We start from the raw sequence: 24,887 nt of genomic DNA, 5'->3' as shown, positions 1-24,887 counted from the left end.
AATAAACTACAGATTTGTTGGCTTACCAGTTCACTGTCTGCAAAGCACATGCAAAGACATGAGAAAAATACATCCTGGACACAAGCACATGAAGTTATAGAACAATACAGAGATTTCCAAGTTTTCCAGGGAAACTCTCAATATAACCAAGTGTTTGAATCTTAACCCAAGGTGTTCCTATAGGGGTGAAAGAGGATCAGCCTGTCAACTGATCTCATAAGTTAAAGGTAGACTGTGCCTGACATCCAATGGTATTTCCCTGCCATCTACTCTCTCAAGCAATTTTTTTTAACTATTTCTAATATTTCAGGTGGAGCTTGAGTGACTGTATTGATACACACCTTTGTTATGACTACTGCAAAATTTTCTTGCTTTGCTTCAAAGGTATAGACAGAAGACCTCAGGGCGCAACTTAAATGAGAAGTGGTCAAACCGTATTAACAGGTAGCTTTTTGGGATGGAGGTGTGTTTTAGTTGTATGAGATTGTAGTGAACAGAGTTCACCCAAAAGATGGTATTCTGTCAAAAAATAACAGTCTATCAGTACAAAGTGACAAGGTGGTGTCACAGAGCCTGGCTGCAATGCCTTCACTCCACCCTCCTGCTGTTTCTCTTACAGTTAGCACATCAAGCTCTATGATGCTGCCAACATCTAAGGTTGCCTAGGGAACTTCTGCAAGGAATGGATTCCTTGCATACCAGCTGCACTATGTTTTTGTACCTTTCCTTGACGAATGAATATAGCTATACCTTCAACTTAAGTTTAAATTCCAAGTCACCTCCAGCAATCATTCCACAAGAAGCTCCAGGTTGCTGCAAGGCCTCCACTCCTCTGTAATGAATAAACCAAGAAACCTCAGCTGCTTTTCATATCTCTTGCTCTCCAGATCCATTGCCATCTTTACTGCCCTCTCTAATAGTTTCATGTTCTGATACCGTGAGACCACCATCTGAACTCAGCACTCAAGGTGAGATCACAAAGCACAGAGCAGAGCAAGACAACCATTTTCCTTGCTAAGGGGCACTGTTGGACCTGACGCACCTCAGGGTATGCTTGGACATTTTGGCTGCCAAGGCACAATGCTGATTCAGATTTAACTTGCTATCAAGAAAACCTCCAGATTCCACTCTGTAGCTGCTCTCTGGCCTCTCACCCTCAATGTGTACACATAACCAGCTCTGCCAAATAAGACATAGAATCTGACACTCTTGTAGATGTTAATGTGGCCCTCTGATTTGTTCAGTTCTAAGGCTTCCATGCCCTAAAGTGAGTGAACAGCTCCTCCAAATACACTACTGTACACTTTCAGTAGTATTTGAGCATTCAAGTCTTACATTCAAATCATTTATAAAAATATAAAAGGAGACAGGCCCTAAAATGGAGCCTGCAGAACCCCACCAGTGACTAGTTACATCTGCCTAATAAAACTCCTGTAACACACTAAGCCCAACTTGCCAGGTAATGACAAACTCCAGTCCAATATAAAAAAAAAACAAACAAACAAACACTAAGACTTGCCATGTTCTCTAGAGCTCTGCTCTTCTCAGTTCCCACAATTTTCAGTATATGGACAATGACAGAATGGCCTGGGTTAAAAAGGACCATAATGACCATCGAGTTTCAACCCTCCTGCTATGCACAGGGTCATCAACCACCAGACCAGGCTGCCCAGAGCCACATCCAGCCTAGCTTTGAATGCCTCCAGGGATGGGGCATCCACAACCTCCTTAGGCAACCTGTTCCAGTGCGTCACCAACCTCTGTGTGAAAAACATCCTCCTAATATCTAACAAAAATCTGTTGTCTCAATTTAAAACCATTCCCCCTTGTCCTATCACTATCCACCCTGGTAAACAGCTGTTCCTCCTATTTATATGCTCCCTTCAAGTATTGGAAGGCTGCAATCAAGTCTCCCCAGAGCCTTCTCTTTGACAAGCTAAACAATCACAGTTCTCTCAACCTTTTCTCATGTGACAGATGCTCCAGCCCTCTGATCATCTTAGTGGCCCTCCTCTGGACCCAGTCCAAGAGCTGTGTCCCTCCTGTACTGGGGGCCCCAGGCCTGGACGCAGTACTCCAGGTGGGGCCTCACAAGAGCTGAGTAGAAGGGGACAATCACATCCCTCTCCCTGCTGGCCACCCCTTTTTTAATGCAGCCCAGAACACAGATGGTCTTCTGGGCTGCAAATGCACATTGCTGGCTCATGTCCAGATACTAATCCACCAGGACCCCCAAGTCCTCCTCCTCAGTGCTGCTCTCAAGGAGATCTTCCCCCAGTTCGTATAAAACCTGGGATTGCCCTGACTCAAATGCAATACCTTGCACTTGGCCTTGTTGTACCTCATTAGGTTCTCATGGATCCACTTCTCCAGCCTGTCCAGGTCCCTCTGGACGGCTTCCCTTCCCTCAAATGTATCGACTGCACCACGCAGCTTGGCATCATCTGTGAACTTGCTGAGGGTGCACTCGAAGGTGCAGACCGACCCCATAGGACACAGCTTGTGACCAGCCTCCACCCTAACGCAGAACCACTGATCACAACCCTTTGGCTGCGTCCAGCCAGCCAATTGCCATCAAACAGTCCATCCTTCAAATCCACGACTCTCCAATTTAGAGAGAAGGATGTGATGAGGAACCATGCCAAAGGCTTTGCAGAAGTCCAGGTAGATAATGGTAGATGACTTCCACCATCCTTCCGCCATCCACCAAAGCCATCACTCCATCATAGAAGGCCACCTGATTGGTCAGGCACAATCTGTCCTTAATGAAGCCATGCTGGCTGTCTTGAATCACCTGTTTGTCTCGTATGTGCCTTAACATAGCTTCTAGGAGGATCTGCTCCATGATGTCCCCAGGCACAGAGGTGAGGCTCACAGGCCTGTAGTTCCCCAGGTCTTCCTTTCTCCCTTTCTTAAAAAGAGGAGTAATGTCTCCCTTTTTCCAGTCACTGGGGACTTCACCAGACAGCCATGATTTTTCAAATATGACAGAGAGCGGTTTGGCAACCACATCAGCCACCTCTTTCAGAACGCTAGGATGGATATCATCCTGCCCCATGGACTTATACATATTCAATTTCAAGAGGAGGACTCGACTTTTCCCCCATTAAGTGGGACAGAAACCATTCCCCGCACCCTCACGTAAAGGCTCAGGGCCCTGGCAGAAATGGGAAGCCTGACCACCCGTGAAGACTGAGGCAAAGTACTCATCCAGTACCTCTGCTTTCTCTATGTCTGAGGAAGCCAGCTCCCCATTGCCTTTCATCAGAGGGTGAACACTCTCCTTGGCCTATCTCCTCCTGCCTACGTACCTGTAGAACCCCTTCTTGTTATCTTTCACATCCCTCACCAAGTTCAGCTCCATCTGCGCCTTGGCTTTCCTAATCCTATCTCTACACACATGGACAACAGCCCTGTGTTCCTCTCAGGATACATAACCCTGCTTCTACTTTCTGTACATTTGCCTCTTTTCTCTCAGTTTAAGCTGCGGGTCCTTGCACAGCCATGATGGTTGCCTGCCTCCCCTGTTTGGCTTTTTCTGCTGGGAGATGGAGAGCCATTGCACTCTCAGAAGGCTGTCCTTAAAGAGCTGCCAACTTTGTTCTGTGCCCATGCCCTTAAGGACAGTTTCCCAGGGGATCCCACTCAGCAGTTCCTTGAGCAGCCAGAAGTTTGCTCTACTAAAGCATGGGGTCCTAGCTCTGCTTGTTCTCATGCCCTCATTCTTCAAGATCACAAACTCCACCAGGGCATGGTCACTACAGCCCAGGCTGCCTCCAATCTTAACCTCTCTAATGCTCTCCTCTGCATTGGTGAGCACCTGGGCCAGTAAGGTTTCACCTCAGGTTGGTCCATCTATTACCTGGACCAGGAAGTTGTCCTCGACAGATTCCAGGAATCTCCTGGATTGTCTGCCACCTGCTATTCCGCTATCCCAGCAGATATCCAGGTGGTTGAAATCCTCCATCAGGACAAGAGCCTGTGAGCACAACACCTCCTCCAGCTGAAGCAAGAAGGCATCGTCAACAGCCTCCTCCTGATCAGGTGGCCAGTAGCAGGTTCCAGTCACTAGCTGCCCCTTACTGGATTGATCTTTGATTTTTACCCACAAGCTCCCGACCTGATCATGGCCATTCCTCAGACACAGCTCTTCGCAATCTATCCACATGGAGGATACCTGTCTATCCCTTCTGAGAAGCCTGCAGTCCTCAATCGAGGTATTCCAATCATGGGATTCGTCCCACCATGTTTCTGTGACAGCAATTAGGTCATACTTTCCCAATTATGCCACAGTTTCTGTTTATTTCCCATGCTGTGCGCATTGGTATAGAGGCATTTCTTGAGGCTTCTCGGACCCCTCCTTACTACTTCCAGGACAAGTCTGGGGTTTTTCCCTACTGCCTCCCAAGGTGATAGCATTCCCAGGCGCTTGTTTGTCCTCCAGTACATCTCCTTGCCCCATCATATCTAGTTTAAAGCCCTTCTAACCAACCTAGCCAGCTTGCTCCCAAGAATATTTGTGGCCCTTTTAGTTAGTTGGTTCCTGTCTGCTGTCACCATCATCCCTTTCTCAAGCCTGCGTCCAAAGCCATAGTACCCAAGGCCCTGACCATTCACAAAGCCATTTATTTAGCATGTCCTCCCACCTTCTTTTGTGCAGATCCCAGTCACCAACTGAGAGGTCAGAGGAAAACACAACCTGTGCTCCTGATCCTTTCAGCCATTTCCACCAATCATCTCCTTCCCACGATCCCGGATGCTCCTCAGGCTTTCTACTTCCTCCTTTAGCTCTACCACCAGGCTGAGCAGATCATCCACCTGCTCACACCGCACTCAGCTGGTATCTCGGCTGCCCTCCTGTAGCAGTGACAGGTCAGGCATTCTCTGCAGCCTGAGACCTGAACTGCAGCATGGCCGTTCATGCTTTCAGTCTGGGTCTCCATGTCCCCTTTAGCAGCAGCTCGCCGCCGTGCGGTGACCACGGTTGCACCTCGGTGCGTCCAGCGACCTGTTAAGTGACCTGTTACGTGCCAAGTGCTAAATGTTAAGACCCCTCTAATATGGCAAGGTGCTCTGCCCTGCCTGTGCAAACTGCCGTGCAAACTGCCGTGCAAACTGCCCTGCCGTGCCGTATTTGCCCGTCCTGTTCGCACGTTCCCAGCTCGCCGAGCTCGCTAGGCACCGCCTTTACTAGCACAGGGAGGGATTGCCACCAACACTCCTCACCCCGCCCACATACGTCAGAGCCGCCGCGCTGCCGAGGGTGGAGGGTGCCTCGCTCTCCCTCAGCTTCTTGGAGCTTAGATGCGTTTTTTTCTGCTGCGATTTGGACCTTCTACGAACGGTCCCTCATCACGAGGCTCTGCTATAAGAATGATCTGCTCAGGGTTTGCTCTGAAATGGCGTCTACAGGCACTTTTAAGATTGCCGCCGACACTCCTCGTTCCACCCACATTAACACATAATGACTGTGTTAAATGTGAAATAAACCTTAAGGGTGCACTTCAGGAATCCTTCTGCCCGACTAGTCACAGAACCGGGCAGACAAGCCCATAAACCATTGACACTGTTTATACTGTATACATAAATTAAAGCACTTTTATCGAGATATATGGGTTAAGTAATCTCTGCCATTGTCACCACCTAGTTTATCTGGCTTCGCACATGTTTCAGTACACATCAGTTACACTTCTAGACTGCGCTGGACTCTTTACTGGTCAAAACAATTTTTTTTTTATCAGTTTCTAAAGCTATCTGTCACTCCCAGCATACTGGATGCAAGTGAAACAAGTTTTCCACTCCTTTCCAAATGTGGTTTTAGAAATGTTAGTGCACTAGCAACTGCCTTAGATTCGTCCATTACTCTTCCCCTCATAGCTTCCAGTCTTCCTTACATTTACTCAAGTTCTCACTGACTATAGAAAAATTCCAGTGGACAATGAGCAGTCCACTCAGCCGCCCTTTTTTTTTTTTTTTTTTTTACATCATTCCCTGTACCAATAACCTATTGAAATTACAGCAGTCCTTTCTCTAAGACAGCTTGCAAAACTAGCTGCAACATTTGCTTCCCTGTGGTTTCTGTTTCCTGAGGGCTACTTGTCACAAATACCTTCTAGCCATCACCACTAAGAAACTCACAATTTCAGTCAGTAATAAAACCATAAATAAGTTAAAAAAAGAAAAAAAAAAAGAAAAAAAAAAAAAAAAGCATAAAGCAGAGAACAGAACAGACAAAGCCTCTCTGGTCTTTAGAAGTAAAACAAATACCACACTCCCAGATTATGGTTGCAATCATACTCACCCCACACAGTGCTGGATAGAAAGAAAACATACGCAAGGACTTAGAAAGTCCTCTGATAAACCCTAGCAGGTCAACTGCTAAATATGCATGAACAGGAATTACTCAGTACCTAATTGCTCAGAGTTAACGTTTTTCATTAGCAACTCACTAATTTTTCCACTAGTAAAAAACACACATCTTTATCAAACTTTGTACATTAAATACACTCATGTATACTTGTTTCAAAAGTTAAAAAGCAGTCTACAGGTTTTTAAGAAAAATAATCAACACCCTTCTCCCATTTCTCTTGTTATATCATAATCATGAAGACAATTAAACAATTTTGATTGAAATTTTCTTATAAGTTTAATTAGCTTAAAGAACACATCCAGAACAAAAGACAAATTTTAACAGTCCATCTTGGATAGAGAAGAGTAATTGCAAACAATACCATCCAGATTTAAATACAAAGTCGTTTTCAGCATACGCAGAATCGTGGACAGACAGCACCATACTACCTCAGCACAACTAAATTATTAAACAGCTTATTTAGCATTTCCCAACCATGGTATCATCCCACAAACAAGCCACATTAACCCTAAAATGCAATAAAAAGAAACAATTGTTAATTCCTAACTGAGCACCAATATACGGTGTTTCCATCATTTACTAGAGAAAGCAATTTGTTCTGAGATAGCAAGCTGAAGAATGCAAGATGTACGGGGTCCATAGCACCGCTTGGTATTGCTAACTCAAAAGGAATTTGCAAATAGCATCGCTTAGTTTAACTTTTGCTAACTCAGAAGGAGTTGCTTAGTTTAACATATGCTAGCCCAAACAAATTCCCAAAAGGAAGTCAGCAAAAGGGGCCAATGAGATAACAATGGAAAGGGGAGAAAACAGGATAAGAAATTGCAGAGGCACACAGGGTGGGAGAAGAGCTCAAAACTCAAACAAAGGTCAGAAGGACATAGCGAGGAAGACTACCGACTTCATCCAGGGACGACCGCCAGGTAGGGAGGAAGACGTCGAGCCTTCATCCAATGACCACCAGAAGAAGCTACTGCGCATGCACTAGGGGGAGGGACAGTATGTAAATGAATTCCTGGAAAAGTAATGAATGTGTCAGGTCTTGAGAAATACTGCAGAATATGTATGGGCTTGGCTTATAAATGTATCGAGAGCCCATCCTCTGGTGTGCCAGCTAGGAGGAGCGATCCTCCTTGTACCCAGCGTGTGGCGCAGCACTGAAATAAAAACGTATCTGCTCTTATAACCTTACGTGGGTTAGAGAGTTTGATTCCACAAATCGATTCAAACTTTTGAAATGAGTCTACTTGCACCTTCCAACCAATCAAGTAACATTTATAACTCACAAGGTTATCTACATTCTTAAACAGTCTATAAGCAAAATTAGGTAAGCCAGCTACTACTTTAATGAAAATTCTCTAGCAGGTCTTAATACACACACACTGTAAGAGCCCAGTACTGACTCTTAATTAAGGAACCATATTTGTCCAAAAACTTAACCTGATGCTTGACAGGTCAAGTTACAAATCACTTTCAGTTAAGTATTTAATTGGTTTAAGCCATGCACAATATAGGACATGCAAAAATAGTTTCATATATCTAAGACAATGTTTTCAAAATATTATTTGTAAGAAAAAATGTTCAGTCATCCCAGCAAATGTTTCGTTACAATACATAAAATTCAGTGACTCATAGTTTTCACCTTAAGCCACTAGTCACAACTTTAAAAACAAAAGAAAAGGTTTAGGAAGCATTTTTCAAAATTCCCTATTGTTTGAATAGTTTTACCAAATTCTTCAAAATGGACTAAAAGTAATTTTGTTAAGACGCAGAATTCTTTCAGGTAACACTTCATTAGCCCTAACCACAATAGCCTTTTTCTTTTATGAGTATGAACTGAAAAGCTTTCATTTTCCTCATTATTAACTGCACTCAGGATGGGAGCTAGTGAAAACAAGAACTGGTATTTTAAGTATATGCACTCATGCATATGTAACTGCTCATGAGAAAAAACTACACTAGTGACTTAGTTGACATCACTACCTCACAGGTTTGAAAGGTGGAACAGCTCTACAACCATGAAAGCCTTTAACAAAACAAAGTTAAAATTTGATTATCCTGTAGGGCAGATAGACAGTTTGCATACACTAAGCTAATGACAGTCTTCAGGTATACAGAATGAGAACATCAACATTCTCAGTGTAAGAGTTAAAAGTTATTTTACAATTAAAAATTGGTGAACTAATTAAGACTGCCAACAGCAGACAGAAAATCCATTCCTGTTACCACCTCAGAGAGCAGGAATCCCACATATGTACACAGACCAGGAGAAGAACTCTCAAGTCTTTTGAGAGAGCTCTTCTCCTAGTCTTGAGAGCAGCTCTGCTGAGAAGGACTTAAAGGTAGATTAAAGTTGTAACATGAGCCAGCAGTGTCTGCTTGCAGCCAGGGGAGCCAGCAGGGAGAGGAAGAAGGTGATTGTCCTTGTCCAACAACCCAAGACCATAATGCTGAGGAACACTCCTAATGCGGTACAAAAGGCAAACTGCAATTCAATATCATTTTATTTCTGCAAGAGGTATTAAATAAGTACTTAATTATTCTTTCTGCTAGTAGTGTTGGAGCAAATGTTTCTGCTTTAGTAACTTAAAAAAAAGAAAAAGAAAAAAAAAACCAAACCACTTAGAAAACAATTATCTTTCTTATTCCTTTAATTTCCCAGCACACAAGAAATTATGACTTAACTAACAAGTTTGTGAATTTTATTGCTTCCGCTATAAGTCTTAATGATTAATTCTACTAATATGTAAGAAGTCCAGTCCTGACAGAATACAATAATTGCAGCCTTCTAAGCAAGTCAAATTTACATCTTGTCAAATTCTGTTCAAACAGCTTAAGAAAAATAATTTCTCTGAACTCAAGAGAATTTGCATGGTATGCAGACTCTGTCAAACACGGATATATTTATTCATGTACACTAAAATTTTGCAGTTGCAATGGAAGTACAGATACACAATACCTGAAATATCTCTAGATGTATCAGAAAGAACAGGCTAAAGTCAAATGAGCTTGCAACAGCATAAATAAAAAATGTATTCATTAACATAAACTTTTAATTTCCATGTGAATCCATGCACAGATTTTTAAATTTAAAAAAACCTTACTATTAATCTATTTCCCCCTCAACAGGTGGGAAGAAAAATCATAACATTTACTTATACGCATTTTTTGGCACAACTAAACTAATTTTCCAAAAAATCATTTTGCTCATTACTGCAATACTATGCACACTTACAATACTCTGAAGATATAAGTATAGACTCTGAAGCTATAAGTATAGAACACCATTTTTAAAGAGTTATTTTAGAGCTCTTCACTCTTTCCTCAAGCAGTTTGACTCAGAAAAACTTCTGTTGTTCTGGAATAGTATGATTTACTAACAAAAGTAGAATTATGAGGACAGAAATTCAACAGCTCGATTTCAGCACTCTTCTACTCCAAAAACTGCTAGTTTAGTCACCTTGCTCTAGGAATAGTAAAATGTATCCCTCCCTCGTATATCTCCCAGTAATACTAAGGTACCACTTCTCTGTGCATCCCACTGCTACAATTTTTCCTGAAGCTTTACACAACATGCCTCTGAAGCACAACAGAGTCCTTAGACCAGAAAGTCCTTAGTTACTCTAAACAGCAACGTGAACCTACTTGCTGACAGAACCTCACATGTATGTTCCAGTGACTGATGACTTAATAAATGCAAGGTCCTAGAAGAGAATTCTTTTACAAATATTTTGAAAGGAGGTAGTATTTATTAAAATTCCAGAGTATCTTCCCTGCATACCTTTATTCAAAGGCAAATCCTGAATCCAAAATCCAGTGGTAACCTTAAATAACTCATAAGCGTTCAGCCTACTTCAAATTGTCTTGTGTTCAACCCTAGGGAAAGAACATGTACAGACATCAGGGTTACAAGTTGTTACAGGTCACTGTAATTGCCTGCAGTTGCAAACTTCTGCACTGTAGCAAATATGAATTGTCTTAGATTCCCATCTCTAATAGGCAGCCATTCTTCTCCCTGAAACCAGCACACACATAAAACAACCACTGCTTGGGATACTTTGTCATAACATAGTTGATGCGTTGTGTTTGCTACCATTCTAAGGTAAATGCAGCTTTAAGTACTACTGCAAGTGTTTTGTTCTTACTCATTCTTTTAAAGATGTAGTCAACATAGCTCAGTTAATATATTCATAAGACAGTTTAATGCTTTATTAATAGTTACAAAGACAGATCTCTGGAAATTAGGCAAGGAAACATCAACCAAATAAGTGAGAAACTTCTCTGTTTTCTGCTTAAATGCCTCCTTTTAGGTGATGAGGAGGCACAAAACAAAGGCTGCTGACGTAAGTTTTAATTGCTGTTGTGTGAGAAATGAAGGCACAAGGATGCCCAAAAATTCTGAAGAGCAAGACCAAGGCACATCAATCTGGCTGTTAGGAGGTAACGGAGAAGTAAAACTGAATTAAGGGTAGCAAAGTATGTAAATCAAATTCTTGAGTTGACATCTCTTCAGGATGCTGTTTGATCTTTCAGTGACGTTTTTCAGGGTCCAGCAGCCAGTGCTCTCTACACATCAAACTAGCAGATGCTGCTACATATAGCTGCTATTGAAGAAATGCAAGTTCGATATTTTTACAGAAAGAGGAAGGAAAAAAATAATAGACTTGCATTTCACAGACCATTTTCATCAGTACTCTGTAGACTATAAGTGAAAAGAATTTTCTTGAGCAAAGAATTCAGAACTTACAAATCCAGTATGCCTGAATTCTCAAAGATGTACTTGACTAAGAAAAGCCACTACGACACCGAGCTGAAAGTAAACCTAATTTTTCTGAGCAAATCTTCAGAATTTTTTACATTAGTCACCTAGAGTAATTATTTTCATGACATACTTGGAGCACTATTTCCTAAGGCTTCAACAACTTTATTCATGAACTTCCACAATCAAGAACATACTTTGTTTCCAGCCCTCAGACACAACAGTCTTCAGGAATTGTTGATTACTACGAATTCACATTCAACTTCTGCAGCAGTTTTATAACTCACAAAGAACTAAAAAAAACTTTTATTTAACTCACAAAGAAATCACTCTTTGTCTAAGATAAGCAGTGGCACATTATCAGTCTAGGGAATTCAATGCCAGAACAACCCAGCAACACCATGAAGTATAATAAGCCAAGTAATTATACATCATAGAGAATCACAGAATGCTTTCATTTGAGAGGGACCTTAAAAATTACCTAGCTGCCAAACACTGGGATCAAGCACCATATCAGGCTGCCCATATTCCCATCCAACCAGTCCTTCTCAGTAGAGCTCTCAAGATGTTTTTTTCCTGGAGAGCAGGGTTGGTTCTCTTCCCAGTGATGACAGGACAAGGGGAAATGGCCTCAAGTTGCGCCCAGGTAAGTTCAGGTTGGATATCCAGAAAAACTTCTTTTCAGAAAGGGTTGTTAAACACTGGAATAGGCTCCCCACAGAGATGCTTGAGTCACCATCCCTGGATGTGTTTAAAAACCTTTTGGATGTGGTGCTCAGGGACATGATTTAGCAGACAGTTGTTAAGAGTTAGGGTAGTATGGTTAGGTTGCTGTTGGACTTGATGATCTTTAAGTTCTTTTCCAACCTGAGCAATTCTGTGATTCTACTTATAGAAGAGCTGCAAGGCTGTAGAGAAAAAAATACTGTTTACATACTCCATCAACGCTGGATTAATGTGAAAGGGAATGGTAAGAACTTAATTCACCTGCAGGTTATACTGCTTTGTTTAAGTAAAAGAGGAGCACCCTGAGATCTCAGCATTATATAGTATTTTGCTTACATACAGGTCTTTCTGATTTTTTGGTGGAAAATAAAAACACACCCTTGTCATGGTTTTATGATTTTTGGTCATCAGTATTCCACACCATAACATCATGTAATGCACTGGGGGTGGGGTTTGATATCTGCCCAATGTTCATCCGTCGGAGAAGAACTACATTTCCCCAGGAGACTTTGCGGTCAGCAAGGGGATATAACTCCAAGCAAGGTCACCTGATCCTTCTTCTTCGCCTGCTCTTCGCTGTCTGCGCTTCGCCGTCTGTACTTCAGTCACTCAACTGGACTGCACTTCTCACCCCAGCATTGTGGTGAGGGCTATACAATTCAAACAGACTCTCTCTCTCTCTCTCTCTCTCTCATTGTATTTTACTAATACTATATTTAGTAAAATCATTTGTTCCACCTCAGATTAGTGCTGTTGTTTCCAAGTATTTTGGGGTCCCCTGCTTCCCCTTTCCCAGAGGCGCGGATCCGCAGATCCCTCCACCCTGCTGGTCATGGAACTGGGCCGGACCAGCCCATAAACCGTTGACAACCCTCCACATGTAGAAGTTGAGAGGGAAAAGAGAAAAAAAATGAGGGCAAAAAGTCAAGCCTCTAAGGATGAAAGCTACTTTGAAATCAGTGATGTTTTCTCACAGATAACATGTATTCATTGGACTAAGATAGTAAGCTCTGGTCAAAAATCTTGTGTTCAAATTATTTTATTACACATGAAAATAATGTATTGCAAAAATGAAAAAGAAATAAGAAAGTGCATTCAACAAGACAGGACTCCAGGGTAAGAACTTTTAGCAACAACAACAGTTAGATAAAGGTTTTCTCTCCCTTCTAGTTTTGCTATCTCTGCAGAAAGCTGTTTCAGGTCAGATAGAAAGATCAACTAGCAAACATTTAACTAAGACTTATTTCTTGGGATTTTTAATCACTACAGTTAATGATAACAATGACAACAAAAAGCACAGTCTTCTTTCTTTTGGAAGTACAGATGCAGAGAGAGAAACTAATTTTTTTTTTTAGTATTTAATCAAGGTTGAGTCTACTCATAGAGAAGGTATCTTGCTCCAATTAGTGGAGGGAGAGGAGATTCTTTGATATCTGTATATCTGACGGTGAGATTAAGACACTACAGGTCAAACATTGGCCCAATCAGTTTACTGCAAATCCTAGTTGCTTAGGGAAACATGAGAAGGGAAGATAGGCTGAAAGAGATAGGAAATAAAAGCCAGGTGTCTTCGCAGGATGCAAGAGAGAGTCACCACCGTGGATCCAGCACTGCTCATAGGGCATCCATTGGTCCAGTCACCACAGGGAATGGGAGAAAGCCCAAAAGCTTCACAGCACACTAGCAAGCAGGCCCCGGGGGATTCCTTCCCAGGAGTTTTTTTTTTTGCCCTAAGGGAATTTCCCCAACTACTTAATTTAGTTGGGGCCTCTTATCCCTCCAATCTCAGTGGGTTTTTTTGTAGTTGTTGGTTTGGTTTTCCTTCTTGTTAGCTGTACACTCTTGGCCATCCAGATAAGCGAGCAGGGAGTGGTCCTCCATTTACCAGAGCTCAAGCATTACTGCCTTTTGCAGTGGTCAGCTCCTTCAAGCAGCGCTCCCCAAAAGACTGCTTGTCTCCCTTCTGCTTATCTTTACAATCATAAGCAGAAGTATTGTGGCATACTGACGCTCACCACTCGCCTCCTAGATAAGTCCCAGCTGCCAGTTCAAGCCTTATCATCAAAAGGCCTCACAAAGCAAGTTTTGTTCCAAGAAAAAAAAAAAAAAGGGGAGGGGAGGGGGTTCACAAACCATCTCTCACATACAGGGAGAAAGAAATCCGGAAAGGGAAAAAGGTACGCATCTTACAATGAAAATAGCACCTCAGAAGGCAGAGTATCCATTCCCATAAAAGCATGCTAATCTTCTATCAATAGATTTCTATTTGTCCAATCTATAAACAGAGTGCACACAAGATCACTCCTGCCTTTCATGTTGATGCTCTGTATCTAACCTTGTGCAAGCTCCACCCAAATATCCTGACATGTGTTCAGAGGCCTAATTATGACTGAAAACTATGTTTACATGCAGCAGTCTCTCTCCCTACTTTCCCTCCTTCAACTAAGTTTTATCCATAAGGGGAAAAATAAAACATTAAAAAACCCTTCAAATTAATCCACATACATTCAGCAATGCATGTATTATTTGTTGACATAACCACACGTCTCAGCTGCATGAAACAAAACTGTCTTACCATCCTTTCCATACAAGCCAATACTCACTTAACTCAGGACTTGAGCTATAAGGACAGCATATAAAACAGAAGTTTTTTTCACTCACTTCATTATGGCTAGCATCCCAAATAATATGCTTTTATTTTTAGAAGTAAAAAAAGTTTAAAATGAAGGTATAGAAGATGGAGTCCAGGTGTCCAACAGTCAAGAGACCAAGAGATTTCTCCAAGTGAAGCTTTTTCCTCCTCCCTTCAGCAGGAGAGACAGTGACTCAGACACCCACCTTTGTGAATGCTACACTTAATGGCATCAAGCAGGAGCATCTAACATTGGTTCTTGTTATATCAAGTACTGATGTATCCTTTAACTCTAAAAGCACTCAAAAGTCAGATTCTTACGAAGTAATCAAGACACATGACAGACAGAATTTTCTGCTATTTTTTATAAATACTCTTGTCATAGTAATGTCTTTTAACTGATCAGATCTCTCAAAACTGCAGTTCCACTGATGGAACTGATCATTAACAAAATTTTGGGTCATCTTTCAAGAGGAAGACAAAAACCTTCCAAAAGCAGTTACAGAACAAAAAATTGCGAAGTCCATTAATAAAGCCTTCTGCAGTCAAAAAGGTTTTGAAAAGGAAGAGTAGTAAATTTATCTCTGTATTTGCCCCAACTCTTATTCCACTTTGCAATTCACATCATTGCTCAAAACATAAAAAATACAGGAACATGATGGGCAAGTAAACATCCAGAGTCATCCAGACTGAACTGTCTCCTGAGAATGAGCTACACCCTCCTAGATATAGCTCTGTAGTTTGTTAGTACCATTCATGGGAAGAAAAAGAAAGAGAAGAAAAAAAAAGATCACATACTCTTAAACACTTTTCCGAAGACCAGCGCATATAAGCTGAAGACCGATGACCGTAAGATACAGGAACAGATACAGTACTCATCAGTGGTAGCTGAAAAGTGCATACTGTTGAATATTGGAGACCAAAGCAATTAAAGCAGGTGCTATGTTTGTCAAGGTATTTGACAATGCTTATCTCAAACTCAGGGAAACATCACCACGGAAGTATTCCAGAACATTCTCTCTTCTACCTCAGCTCACAACATTCGATTTAAGTCTAGAAAGCTAGAAACTTCCATATTTAATTGTTTCAACTGCAAATATAGCACTTCAGCTAACTTTCTTCAGTGCTATTAGGGAAGAATTTTGCATGGGGGAAACATACACAAAGTTAGCAGAATAAGTTCTGAAACAGAAATAAATAATTTGAAATACCAGACAAATCTGATACATCTTTCAGATTTTACCCAGTGAGGGTATGAGATCATGACCTAATCAAATCTATTTTTACATGTAAATTAGTACAAAAAGTTCAAGAAGAAAAAAGTAATTTCATTTTTTTTTTAAGCACGTCAAATTAAATGTAAATAGGTATATTCCCTAGATTGCATCATCATTTCTAGTAATTCCTGGATTATAGATTGAGAACAACTGAGCTAACTTGACTGGATATTAGGTCAAATTTCAGAACCAGTGGTGAGGCATTGTAACAAGCTGCCCAGTCACTGTCGTACAGTCACTGTTCCTGGAGGGTTTTAATAAAGGTTTAGTGGGCATGGTGGTGACATGTTGAAAGTTGGACTAGATTATCTTAGCGGTCTTTTCCAAGCTTGTGAATTATGAAATCATATCTTAACCTGATAGTTATCACTTATGAGCAAAATACGGCATATGAAGTAATTTTATGGATTTTAGACACTACTAGAGAGGACACACTCAGACCGTAAATTCCACTCCCATCCCAAAAGTACATTCCTAATCACTTTACAGAAAGCTTTTTTGTGAATAATTCCTGACAGTAGCTTTTAAGAATGCATTGCTTAAGTGAAATTTCCCTTTGGGAAGAGCACTGCAGTGTTCCAGATCAACACAAAAAGCTCCCACTCAGAACATAATATGATGGTTGGTCTGAGCTCCTCTAAAGAAATGTTTCTATATGTATCTTGTTTGGATATCATTAAGAATTTCTTCACTGAATGGTTGGTTATCAACCAGGCATCAAACACGCTGCCCAGGAATGTAATGGAGTTGCCAGTACCAGAGGTATTAAAGAGAAGTATGAATGTAGCACTTAAATACACAGTTCAACGGTGCACTTGTAGAATTTGGTATGAGGGTCAAATTTTGCAGACTTCAGCACTGTTAGATCCGCTAGAACAGTTTCCCATGCTTCAGAACAAGTCAGTGAATGCTACAAAAAAGGCCCTACATTACTACTTTCTACAATAATCAACCACACCTGAACAGAGCAGCATCAATTTAAAAAGCAGCACCAGTGCTAGATGTGAAATTGCCAATGTTATACTTTACAAACCAATTAGCAGAGTGATCTTAAAACAGATTTAAATTACAAACATTCCCTGTATTCATTTATTGTTCTAAAAGGAAACTAGGAGAAAAAAAAAAAAAAAAAAAAAAAAAAAAAAGACAAGCAATGTAAAGGATTGAAAAATAAAAAATAAAAAAAACAATTAAAAGCCCTGTTGAAAGGTACTGTTATGATTCAACCCAACAAGCAGCTTAACACCACACAGCCTTTTGCTCACTTTCCTCCATCTCAGTGGGATCAAGAATTGGGAAAATAAAATGAAGTAGAATTTGTAGATTTAGAGAAAAAGTTAAGAAAGTTAAGGAAGACATACATATATAAATTATTGTCATTACTATTATTTATATGTGCCTACATGTATGTGTACATTCATATATAAAAATACAAAAATGTCTGCATCTACATATAGAGTTCTGTCCCCTTGCTGCTCCTTGTGCCCCCTAGGCCCCTAGCTTAGACGGGGAGTACAAGAAGCTCAGAAATTAGCATGTACTTGACTCTGCACAGCCCTGCTCAGCAACAAGTAAAACTTCAGTGTATCAACATTGTTTTCCTCCAAAAGCCAAAAATCAGCACAATACCAGACACTATGAAGATTTACTCTGTCCCAGCTGAAACCAGGTCAGGTACACATTCAGAGGGGAACTGTCACTTTAGAAACTTAGGATGCAAAGACTAGCTCTGAAGCACTAGGAAGACTGATAAACAAAAGAAAAATTCACTGTTCACCTTACACACATTTTATATATTTTAGTGTATGGGAACTGCTGAGTCATGGCCTGAACCTCTGATTAATCACCTGAGGTGAGCCTTGAGTCAGCCAGAGGAGCACAGGTGAAGGCAATTCTCCTGTGCTGCCGGAAGGGGTGGAGCCAGGCTCCACCCCTCCTGGACCTATTTAAGAGCTGGCTACCAGAGGGGAAGGATCTCTTCTGGAGATCCTCCTCTTTTGGTATCTTCTAGTGAGCTCAACCCAAGGGTAAGCTCTTCTACTTATTCTCTTTTGTGATCCTTGTTTGCTTTTGCCTTACTCTTTTGATTATATTGCGATTACAACATCTTGGTTATACATTTAGCAAAACATTTTATCAGAGCACTTTAATTTGCAATCATTTTCAAATTTACAGATACAAGCAGTCTTAGATTTACTAAACTAGTTCCCCAATGGTATGGCACAAAGCCAAACAAAAAAGTCTGGGAAGTAAGCATGTTAGTACCTTTTTTTTTTTGGCTTTGTTACCACATGCCATCAAAGATGGCAAGAGATTTAACCAAATCAATAATCGTGAGGTATTAATCAATATAGTGACAAAAAAAAAAAAGTTACCATAAGTCAGCTACATAACAGCAAATGCAGAATTGAAAACACAACACAGGAACAAGTGAAATGACACAAATTTGTTGTTCAAACCACCATATAAAATTAAAGATCTAAAGCTCAATTGTCATTCTAAATCACTGAAATCCATACAACTACTTCTAAAACGCACACTACTCTCACCAGAATTTGTAAATGTGTAACTTGAATAAGCTCAGAGCATTCAAAAATAATGGGAACAACAACAAAAATCACAATAACCAAATGGTTAGGAAAATCCCAGGAACTAACCTTTACCAAAAAGCCATAAATATCTGCCTGTAATTGTTTACAGTACTTTCAGTAACTCTTATATTGAAGACAGATCTCAAAAATTAAATGTATATATAACATACATAATATACCTCAACATCATCTCCAATACTTTTCAATAATTGCAAATATTAGAATATATAAGCAAGTAGTATTTATTCACCATAGTTAATAACTATAATTTATAACAACATCTTGTGGAATTACAATACAGTTTGCAAATATGTAGGTCAAACAAGACCTCACATAACTTGGATTTAGCAGTTCTACAAAATCAAAGCAAAAAAGATGTTAGTGCATCTGCAGAAGCATACACAGCAATTCAACATATTCACCTCCTAGATCCTTCAGCAAATTCACATTTTACAGTATAAGGAGAAGTTAATTACTACCATATCATGAAAGAATTGTTTGAATTAAATAACTTTACCCTCATTTGAAAAGTATTCTAATGATATGAGGCCTCTTTGCCAATAGAATCAACGGTACACACATAAATACAAATTAGTTAACTACACTGCTTCAAGGAACTAAACACTTATCCATGTTATAAAGATGTGGATGAGGGGGAATGGGAAGTAGTGTAAAGCCTGATGGAAGTAAAGTCAGATTTCCCACTCTTTTAAGTCATGCAGTATGCCAATACATAAATAGCATCTGCATAGCAAGCATCCTGCCATGCACAAAGTATTTGCCCAGTGTATGAGAACTGCTGAATCATGGCTTGAACCTCTGATCGACCATCTGAGGTGAGCAAAGAGTCAGCCCTGGGAGGTGAAGAAATTGCCTTCACCTGTGCTACCCGAAGGGGCTGGAGCCTTGCTCCACCTCTCCCAGACCCCATTTAAGAGTTAACTGGCAACTAGGGAAGGATCTCTTTTGGGAGGTTGCTTCTCTTGAAGTTTTCTTGGCAAGCTCAGGACAAGGGTAAGCTTTCCATCCGCTCTTCTTTAGCGTGATAACCTGTTTATCCTTTCTTGTGTATTTCTTAATTATAACATCCATACATTCATTGATTATACATCAGAAAAAAACAATAAAGATCAGCATCTGCCCCCCCATAATGAAACTATGAAATTCTGAAGAGTAGCCAGACAAGGAAAATGAGAAAAACTAATAAAAACCTCTCATACCTCTTACAAAAAAGCAGCTGTCTGATTATAGAAAATAACTTTCCATTACAATGATTCTATCCTTTAGTTAACTTCAGTTAACAAACACTTTAAAAAAAACAAACAAACAACAAACTATTTGTCACATCAGTTCTGGAGTAACTTATAAAAACATATTCATATGCCCATATGATCCATATGATTAGCAAGTCAAGTCTGAGCTGAAAGTAAGTTGGGCAAAACAAAATGAAGGCATGTCACCAAGACTGGTCTTTTCTTCAGAGCACAGTTTGGCAACTGTAAGCAATGAAGGTAAAGGACAAGAAGTCAACATAAGAATGCTACATAAATCAAAATAATACACTGAAAATATTGAAGCATGAGATAAACTAAAGGTATGTGTCACCTTAAGAAACTGCAATTTAACTGGTAATTTCAGATATTCAGAACTACCTTGAGTCATGACTTAAAACAATTCACTGAGAAATGCTACTTTGCAAAAATAAATCAATTTATTTCCAACATAACCAACAAACTGATCACAAAGGCTTCTCTCTCAGGCTTATTTCCTAATATGAGAAAGAGAACAGTTTCAGAAAAGAAGATTTAGCATCTATGTGTCAAACAACCAATTTCAACAAAGTGGAAATGAAGTTCACGGAATAATTTCTAGAAACAAAACTAAAACATCACAGAGTACTACACGCTTTTCAGACTAACCATTGTCTTAACAGATGCGTTGTATGCAGTGTATTTTTATTGTGCACATTTTGACCATTTTGTTCGGTCCCCTAAAGACCAGCTTAAGTAGCCAAAAACCTATTCTAGGGGCAGGAGCTGCATATCTCAAATGTTTTAGAAACATTTCACACATTAGCAGAACAGCGTGACTGCAAAATTTAGTGGCTATAATAAAGAACAACATATTACCTACAAGTAAACTATTCTAGTGGCATTACCAGCATTGCCTTCTTGGACAGGTTGCTGAATGTAAACAAATTGTAATTGCTGCGGAACCTAGTGATATACAATGTTACAAGCTTTTGCTCAGGCTTTTCCATCTGAGTAGCACAGTTGGCTCAGGAGCCATGAAGTAGACACACATTCTGAAATTGTCTTCTAACCTGGATGACTCCAGCCAAGTTTTACATTGCTGTAAACTCACTACCATCATTTATTTTCTCCTTGTGCCCAGTTAACACTTGTTCATGAGCACAGAAAAAAAAAAAGAAAAGAAAAAAATGTTACAAAACTAGGAAGAATTTATAGGTGATACTACACTTCAGTACTAAAATTAAGTAACTACTTACGTATCATATGACTATGCTGTCCCAGTGCTCATCTACTAGAAACTTCCAAAGCAAAGTAGACAAAGATTACAGACCTATGGCATTTGTTACTTAAAGCAATGCTCACGTATTAAGAGAAGCTGTGGCTATCCATGCCTGTAGGCTTGGAATAAAGCCCATGTCTTTAAATATTATATTTAAAGAATTAAATGTTTACTATGAGTTACAGTAACACACCTTCAAAGCAGAGGCAAGTATCCCTGCACCTTCAGCATTCACACCTACAATTAAAATTGACATATAAATCGGTTCTGCAGCAGGTCATTTTGGACAAGTCCAACAAATAACTTTATTTTTGTTTTAGCCTGCAAGAAAGCAATAAAATAAGCAACTTTCAACGAAGCCAGAAGGAGGTGCTCTCAATAACTCAGGTCGGGGGTACTAAACTGAACGCTCCTCTGGTGGTAGATGAGGTCGGAAATATGCTTTCTCGTTTTAGTTGAGGAGCTCTTTAAGCCACACCTTTTCAACAAAAAAGGAAGCTGGAAAGCAGTGTTTCTTTCAACAAGGACAAAGTACTTCAGTTTGCCATCATTCTCAGAAGGGAAAATTAATCTGTGACATAAAACTACCAACACAAAGGCCTGGTAAGTGTTAATTCTTGTTTGTATTCCAAGATTTGCCAGCTGTTTGAGAAACTGACAAGATGAAACACAGAATGCAATACAACAAAAAGCTTGTGGTACTGCTTTTACCTACACAGTGCCTGTTCTGACTCAACTAGTTCAGGTCTTTCAAACGTGACTGTGCCAAGTTGTTCATTAAACTGAACTACACCCTGAAATTAAGAGCCCCTGATCATTCTACAAGAGTAACACAGTATTCCATCTCTGCCAGCAATGTGGTGCATCAGCCTCCCCCCACCCAAAAAAAAGAGAAAACGATACGCACATTCCAAACAAGCCTCTCTGCAGGACTCATCCAGCTTTCCCCTTTCCTCCTGCCCTCCCCCAGCCTTGCCAGGTTCCCAAACCCGCTCTGATTTTAGGTTTCATTTTGTTGTAAACTGCAAAACGAACGGAGAAAGCACCCAAAGCAAGGATCCTTACCCTTGAAATCCCACCATGCGTGTAACCAAGGAGGGTGAACTGTTTTTCCTTTTTTTTTTTTTTTTTTTTTTTTGAAGGGCGCTGAGGAGGGAGGGGGAAGAAACAAAGCCTACATGGAGGAGAGGCTTAAGCGGCGGAGGCAGAGGGAGAAGGCGGAGAGCCCGGCGGAGGAGCAGGGCGAACGTCAGCCATGTTGTATGTGTGTGTGTTGGTCGAGTATTTACAAACCTGCAGCTGCGGCAGCGCTTGGAGTCTGGGAGAGGGGGCAAAGCAGGGATGAAGAGAGAGGGAAGGAGGAAGGGGAGAAGCGCACAGGAGAGCGAGAGAAGAGTGGGTGGGAGGAGGGGGAAGAGGCGGCAGCGGCAAGAGACAAAGGACCGCGCACCGCCGGGCGCAGTGCACACCCTCGCGCTCACGCACACGTCCGGGTGTCTCACGGTGGCCGCCAGCCCAGAGCACACCAAAGCGCCGGCGCGCCGCCTCCCGCAACCACAGCCTCCAGTCCGCCGCTGCCAGTCCGGCCCCAACGAGCGCACACCCCTCGCCCCGGCAGCGCTGCTCCCCGCCCCCGCTAGCCGCTGGGTGCCCCAGAGTGGGCCCCAGCCCGCGATACAACAGCCACAGAGGGAAGGGGGTACTGAAACCGCGGCGGGGAAAACGGCTGTTCCCCGGAGCCAGGAAGGGTGGGGGCCGCCGGGAGCCGGCAGGGCGCTACAGGGCTATAGCCCAGGGCAAGCAGCCGCCCACTCCCCTTGGCTTCCGGGCAGGCGGAGCGGAAGGGGTGCCGGGCGCGCGTTGGGGGCAGGGTGTGGGTGCCCCGGGCGCGCACATAGCGCTGGCCCGGGGGAGGGAGGGTAGGAAGGCAATGCAAGGCTGGAAGCGGTGGCGGCGGTCCCCCCACAGCGACTCCCTCCGGCGCTGCCCGGTACTGGGCCGGGCCCGGCCAAGGGCGGCGCGACGGGCCGCGTTCCCCCCCACCCCCCTTCCCTCCCGCTCGCTCACCTGCCGCCGGGACGGGCGCCCGGGGGTGCCAGGCGGGCGGCCCAGGGATGCCACCGCTACCGCCGCAGCGCTCCCTGCTTCGCCGGGCCGCTCAGCTCCTCCGCGGCGGCAGCGTGGACGGCCGCTCCCCTTGTCTTGTTTGCACCCCTCCACCGTCGCCACCGCTGCCTCCTGCTCGCCTCTGCCACATTTGGATCCCCCCTCTCCCTACGCAAGCTCAGCCGCCAGTAAAGAGGCCTCCTCACCTTCCTGCCAAATAGTGAGCCAACCGCATAGAGTCGTTCAAAACACAGGGCCTAGCCCCGCCCTCCGCCGCCGTGCCCTCCCCCGCTCCCTCCACGCTGTCGCACAGGCGCACTGTGGTGCCTGAACTGCGACAGCAACGCAGGAAGTGCGCTCCCGCCCGCTAGGGCTGCCGTTCGTAGTGCGCATGCGTAGGACCTAGCCGTCTGTAACATGTTTTTGTTTTGTAAGACAAAGTTTAATGAATGACCAGAGCTGCTAAAAATTAACATGTGTAGAACATGACTGGGAGATACAGGTATAGTGTACAAAAACTAAAATTGATCTGTAAAAATTATTTCAAGTACACGTTTGGGTTCTCTAAGTTTGGCATTGGTAAGTGTGATGGATGAGGTCCGAATTCCCAACCATTGTCATTTGAGAGAAAATACTGCAATATGAATGTGAAAGCATGTACATCTTGCTTGAAAATGGGAAAACAAGAAAGAAGCATTCATAACTTTAGTCATGTCTGTATTAATTTCACAGTTCATAATTTTGTCAAATATTGGCTGTATCTCTTGAAGTTTCTTAGGGGGTCTCTGAGCAGACCCTGGGATGCAGGCTACAATTTAAGGATATTTTTTCTGCAAAGGTGACTAAAGAATTTTGCAAGAGCATTAGGACAAAGTATGTGTATGAAAGAAAAAACACAGTAAGGAGAATTGTACAAAACAAACAAAAAAAGCAACAACACACACATACACACAAAAAAAAAAACCCAAACCCACAGTAAGGAGAAGTTTTGTTGTCCAAGTATCTGGTCTGGATCTTTACACTTTTCTTTCATGTTGCATTTATCTCTTGCTATATACAGACCCTATACTTACATGCAAAACCTGCAATCTTTTAATATTTTCATGTACCAAGATAAAGAGCCCTTAGCTTAAAAAGTGGTTGGAGTAGTTGAGGGAGAGAATAAAAGATTGCTTCTGATCCTGGGCTGTCATGGCAATTCTTAATGGTTGACTTCCAGGAACAAAAGAGAGATGCCTTGAAGGAAATTTGGAAATCCATCCAGATCAGGCTCATCCAGAGCTAGCAGAACATGCTTTTGGTCCCTGAGTGGTAGGCATTGTCCACCAAAGAATGCTGTTACATTGCACAGAAAGAGAATTACATCATGCTTTTCCATCCTAGACTCATCAGCAGTGGCTGATCCCTGAGCCGGCTGGAAAGAATGTCCAGTCCAGTGAGAAAATTGGAGACAGACTGCCCATCAAGGTCATTTACTCATTCTTCTGTATTGCAAACAGCTCTTGTCTTACCTTTAGGCAAGGTGAAATCTTTCTCTTTAACCCTTGAAGTTTTGGGTGTGACTTTCTGCTTCAGCTCAACCAGATACAGACAGTGATTTAGCACTGTCTGGGTACAAGCTTGGAGCCCTGTGTTATACTCCAAATGATGTTTCAGTTTCTGAGAAATGATGAGTAGTTGTGCTTGTACAGCGAAGACCAAGTTGGGGCGGGCTCCTTGCATATCACGTGGCTAGACAAGGTGTGTAAGTAATAGAGGCCAACTCAGAAGAAATTCGGGAAATAGCGTCATATTTTTGTTTTGACTGTAGAGTGATATCAGAAAGACAAAATAGAGGACTGCATTTTGTGCTAGCTGACTTCCTGTTGGAGGAGAAGCAGTGTAATGTGTAACT

General features: G+C 41.9%; 1 protein-coding gene across 3 annotated transcripts in view; it reads right to left on the bottom strand.

Annotated features, from left to right (window-relative positions):
- Positions 1-23,229, bottom strand: part of SPIN1 (spindlin 1) — a 60,029-nt gene extending 36,800 nt beyond the window's left edge. The window contains exon 1 of one of the 3 annotated variants that reach the window (XM_042864907.1): positions 23,200-23,229. The gene's annotated coding sequence lies outside the window, so the exon portion shown is untranslated. Of the gene's footprint in view, positions 1-21,952; positions 22,376-22,954; positions 23,021-23,199 lie in introns of those variants that run through there. The other 2 variants (XM_042864905.1, XM_042864906.1) reach the window with 2 other exon arrangements.
- Positions 23,230-24,887: the final 1,658 nt, after the last annotated feature.

Source organism: Lagopus leucura, unplaced genomic scaffold (assembly GCF_019238085.1).
Source record: "Lagopus leucura isolate 7727_CA_CO unplaced genomic scaffold, USGS_WTPT01 Super-Scaffold_774, whole genome shotgun sequence".
NCBI lineage: Eukaryota > Metazoa > Chordata > Aves > Galliformes > Phasianidae > Lagopus > Lagopus leucura.
The sequence above is the reverse complement of the archived record's forward strand: the minus strand, read 5'-3'. Positions and strand labels throughout refer to the sequence as shown.